Source organism: Gossypium hirsutum, chromosome A03, assembly GCF_007990345.1.
Source record: "Gossypium hirsutum isolate 1008001.06 chromosome A03, Gossypium_hirsutum_v2.1, whole genome shotgun sequence".
Lineage (NCBI taxonomy): Eukaryota > Viridiplantae > Streptophyta > Magnoliopsida > Malvales > Malvaceae > Gossypium > Gossypium hirsutum.
In genome coordinates this window covers 22,844,872-22,850,426 of record NC_053426.1, presented here as the reverse complement: position 1 = coordinate 22,850,426, position 5,555 = coordinate 22,844,872, and the positions used below count along the sequence as shown (strand labels likewise).

Genomic DNA, 5,555 nt, shown 5'->3' with positions numbered 1-5,555 from the left:
CCGATAGTCCTATCCGAGGATATGAGGTAAGTTCGTATAATTAGAATCGAACTTTTATACACTTGTAATTATTGAAATGAATGTGTATAATTGATATACTTGAGATATGAATGCCTTATCAATATAGTTTATTTGTTACTTAGCCCGTTTAAACTGTATGAATTCATAGGATACGAGTGACATGTCACTAGGGTTACTGTCTTGGTAGAGCTCCTGCGTTTGTTGTGGACTCACCACAGCTCGTTTGAGCTTACTGATATATCAGCTCGTAAGAGCTTACTATTTTCAACTCATTGGAGCTTACAGTTTCAGCTCGTATGAGCTTACTGTTCAGCTTGATAAAACTTACAGTTTCAGCTCAATAGAGCTTATTGTTCATTAGCTCAGGAGGAGCTTACCGTTCATGGCTTGAAAGAGAATAAATGATAGTAAATTGATGGATTATTGATGTTATTCACTCGAGTATCCTTTGAATTTCTAATACGTTCAACGTGCATAAATATTGTTTATACGGATGAGTTATGGTTTATAATTGTTATTAATATTATATATGATATATGAATTTGGAATGATGCAAAGTATTGTATTAATGGACGGTTTCATGTATTTTTAAAATGACTAACATGTGATGAATACTTGATTAAGTGTTTGTTAATTGAATTGGTTGCACTTTAAATATTGCTTTGATTATGTATAATGGTAAGTTTAATTCTAATTTATACGGGCATACTAAGCTATAAAGCTTACTCTATTTCTTTTTCTATGTTTTATAGAGGTTCGTTAGCTCGCTCGTTTTGGAGAAGTCGAAGTTACACATCACACTATCCAATTTTCGGTTGGACTTTTTAGCTTGTGAAAATATGTAAATATGGCATGTATAGGCTAATTTAAATAGTGTTATTTATGGTCACTTGAAAAGTATGCTTTTAGTATATTTTATGTATGAGTTAAGCCATGTGATTTGGCTTATTTTGGTATCATATTTGATTGTGTATAAGTGTTCAATTGTGGTATGTCTTGGCAAAGAATAGATGGAATGAAAATGTGCAAATGATGTCTAGATATGATTTTTGTATATGAATGGATTATGAATGATGTTGATTAGGTAATTGGGTATGTAAATGTTAGTTTTGATATGAAAAATAATGTGCATCAAAGTGGTTATTATGATTGCCAAATTGAGTTATGAAATGTGGTTATTTATGCTTGTGAATGCTTGTGTGTATATGATGGCAAATATGACTTTGCAAATAGCCTATTTTTGTCCAAACGGGCAAGGACACGGGCGTATGTCTCAGTCGCGTGTGACACACGGTCATGTTGCACGGCCGTGTGTCCCCTAACGTTGAAATGATATGGAAGTTAGTATGCTTCACACAGCTTCACACACGGGTGTGTGATCAGCCTTGTGATACAAGTCAATATACCCTATAGTTTTGGCACAACTTGATACACGGGCGTGTATGGCCATTTCGAAGGGCACACGAGCTAGACACATGGGTGTGTGGTTGGTCGTGTGACCCAAGTCAGTATCCTTTCCAGTTTTCACACGACCTGGCACATGGGTGTGTCCTTGGCCGTGTGACACAAGTCAGTATGTGTGCCCTGTTTCAACACGGTCGAAGACGCGGGCGTGTATCAGGTTGTGCTAAAACTGTAGGGTGCTGATTCGAAATAATTTATTCTTCCTTTACTTTGTTATTTTAATTTAATCATGTTTACAATGTGTTGTGTTGTCTTGTCATCAACAATGGTTGCTTAAATCTATTTAGCTAGGATGATTGCATTAATTTAAGAAAGTTTGTTTAAATCATGTGTATTGTATTTGTGCCTCAGTTGATCATGTTTTGAATTAAACTCAAGTATGTATATCATTCATGAGTGATTGGTTGCATTGGAATTAGTTGAGCAGTCTAAATCAGACGATGGCTAATAGACACAGTAATTCAAATGTGCACGCTTAATTTATGTCTGACCTAGAATAAATTACGGTTCGTAATAACTTGATCGAGCTTTATTACCTTGCAGGGCTTTTAGGTTTATGTGATTAAATTATTTCAAATTGACCCAATCCTTGTTACTTCACATGAATACTAAAAAACCCTTAGTTTAATATGAACAGTAAAATGCATGTTTTACTAAGTAAAATATTTCGAAAGGACTTAATTTGGTTTCAAGCCCATGAAAGTCCAATTTGCCATGAAATATTTTTTGAACATTGTTAAGCATGGGAAAAATGAATTAATTTGAATGATGTAATTGTCCTAGCATATTCATGTTATTGATTGTTGAATTTTGTGTTTTTGCTGTTAAACTCATTTCATACATTTCATCTTCTACTTTGCATTTAGATTAAAATTGCATTAGGGATTGTATTACATTTACTAATTATTTTTACATCGCACCACTCAGAAATATTGTGTTTTTTTCACCATATTGTTAACTCTAGTTTTACAAGTAATTGATTAACATACATAGTCCTTATGGAGATGATAACTCTTTTACTTATTACTTGATAATGACCATTTACACTTGCACAAATTGAGTGTTACAAGTTTTTTGCACCATCGCCGGGGACTGTTGCCTTAATCATTTTTTGTGAAATTATTCTTTCCAATTTGGTTTTTATTTTATTTTTATCTAACTTCTAACCTGACTAATTTATTATTTATTATTTATTTTTTGTGATTTGTTTTTCAGGTGTTTATAAGCATAGATCAAATTATCAATTTATTACCTATAGACCTTGAGATCGACCGAACAATTAGATAAAGAAGGCATGAAAGATCAACTCAAGGAAAAGCTAAGATGGACCGTGGAAATCAAAATGATGGACAAATAAATGGAGCTAATCTTGTGCGCAATCCAATATTTATTGCTGATGATAGGGATTGTGCCATAAGTCAGTACACTATGCCACTCTTCAATTAACTAAATTCAGGAATTAGGAGACTGAAGATTAAGGCACAACAATTCGAGTTGAAGCCAATAATGTTTCAAATGCTTCAAACAGTGGGCCAATTTAGTGGAATGCCCACAAAAGATCCACACCTTCACCTTCAATTATTCATGGAGGTGAGAGATTTGTTTAAAATAGTCGATGTGACTGAATAAGCATTCAAGTTGAAGTTGTTTCAATACTCGTTGCGAGATCGAGCACGAACATGGCTTAATTTGTTGCCACTAAGTTCAATATCTACATGGCAAGAATTGGTAGAAAGATTTTTGGTTAAGTATTTCCACCTAGAAAAAATGCTAAGCTGCAAAATGAGATAACCATTTTTCAACAATTGGATGACGAATCCTTGTACGAGGCATGAGAGAGATTTAAAGAATTACTTCATAAGTGCCCTCATCATGGGATTCCACACTGCAGCCAATTGGAGACATTTTATAATGGTCTCAATGCACAAACAAGGTTGATGGGAGATGCTTCTATGAATGGTGTGATTCTGCCTAAGTGTGTTATAATGAGGCTTAAGATATTATTGAGAGGACCGCTAGTAACAACTATCAATGGCCAACAAATCGAGCAACTTTAGGAAGACGAGTAGCCGAAGCGCACGAAGTGGACGCACTTACATCACTTTAAGCTCAGGTATCTTCTATTTCTTCAATGTTGAAATAGTTTACCACTAATGGTTTGAGTAATCTTGTAGCTTAATCGTCAAGTCAGTTTGATGTAGTTTGCTGCGTATATTATGGGGATGGTCATTCCTTTGAGAATTGCCTCTCAAATCCTGATTCAATTTATTATGTAGGGAATTGACACCAAAATAGAAGTGGACATGGACCACAGTCCAACTTCTACAATCCTTCATGGTGCAACCATCCAAACTTTTCTTGGAGTAACCAAGGAAATGGACAGAACAACACTTACATGCAACATAAACCCAACCAATCCCAACGGTTCAATCACTAAGCTCCAAAACCACAACAAGCTGAGTCATCCAATAACTTGGAGAACTTGTTGAAGGCATCCATGGTAAAGAATGACACTTTAATCCAAAGCCAAGCAATAACATTGAAAAATTTAGAGAACCAAATGGGTCAGTTAGCTACAGAGCTTCGTAACTGACCGTAAGGAACCTTGCCAAACGATATAGAAAATCTAAGGAAAATAGGTAAGGAACATTGTGAGGTAGTGGCTTTACAAAGTGGTAAGACTTTGGAGCCCAAGACGGTTGTGATTGAAGATGAACCTATTAAGAAGGAGGAAAGTGAACCATCAGTTGAAACTCCTACACTAGAATAGCTAGAACTTACAAAGTCTGATGAGGTAAAATCTAACCTAGTGAATTTTGATAAGCTAACATCTTCTTTAGATGAAGAATTATATCTGCAAAAAAAGTTTTCCAGTCCAACCCAAGGTTCTATCCCCTTCATATCTTTAAAATTTCCAACCAAATAAGCAGAAATAGGAGGTGAAATTTAAGAAGTTTTTGGACATTCTAAAGCAATTTCACATCAACATCCTGTTGGTAGAGGCTTTAGACAAAGTGCGCAAGTATGTGAAGTTCATGAAGGACATCGTGTCCAAGAAGAAGAGACTTAGTGAGTATGAGATTATAGCCTTAGCAAAGGAGTGTAGTGCATTCCTACAGAACAAGCTTCCTTCGAAACTAATGGACCCTGGAAGCTTTACTATACCCTGTAATATTAGATAATCTTACTATGGTAAAGCTTTGTGCGACTTAGGAGCGAGCATCAACTTGATGCCCAAGTCTATTTTCAAACTATTGGGAATAGGTGAAGTAAGACCCACGAATGTGACACTTCAACTCTTCAATTGGCGGATTAGTTTTTGAGCGTACCCCAAAGGAAAGATCGAGGATGTTTTGGTAAGAGTTGATAAATTCATTTTTCCTACTAATTTCATAGTCTTAGATTTTGAAGCAGATAAGGAAGTGCCAATCATCCTAGGGAGACTTTTCCTGGCCACAGGAAGAACATTGATAGACGTACAAAATGGAGAACTTATGATTAGAGTTTAGGAAGATCAAGCAACGTTTAATGTTCTTAAAGCTATGAAGTTTCTCAATATGGCAAAAGAATGTTAAGTGATAGAAGAGTTAAAATCCATAGTTTCTATGGAATGAGAGAATGATTTTGTGAATGACCTATTGGAAAACACCTTAGGGTCTGAGCCATTGGAAAATTAAAAAGTAATAAAAATATAGCTTTGATGGAAACCAATCTAAGGGACTGTGTTCAATCAACACGATTTGAACCGTTAGAATTGGAAGTTTGTAAGTTTGTGCAACCCAAGTTGTCAATTTAGGAACCACCCAAACTTGAAATTAAGGTACTTCCTTCCCATTTAAAATATGTTTATTTAGGTTATAGTTGTACTTTTCCTAGGATTATTTCAGTAGAATTGACAAAACAAGAAAAGGAGCAACTAATTGCTGTTTTAAAGAAATTTAAAAAGGCGATTGGTTGGACCATAGTTGGTATTCGAGGTATGAGCCCTTCTTTCTTTATGTATAAAAGTATCCTAGAGGAGGGCGAAAGAGATAGGATTGATGGGAAAAGGAGACTCAACACTATCATGA

The 5,555-nt window shown here is 35.2% G+C and overlaps 1 non-coding gene across 1 annotated transcript; it reads right to left on the bottom strand.

Moving 5' to 3' along the window:
* Positions 1-3,258: 3,258 nt before the first annotated feature.
* On the bottom strand, positions 3,259-3,364 carry LOC121227481 (small nucleolar RNA R71). Its single transcript, XR_005925096.1, has one exon. It is a non-coding gene; the product is annotated as a small nucleolar RNA R71 (small nucleolar RNA).
* Between the last annotated feature and the right edge of the window lie 2,191 nt (positions 3,365-5,555).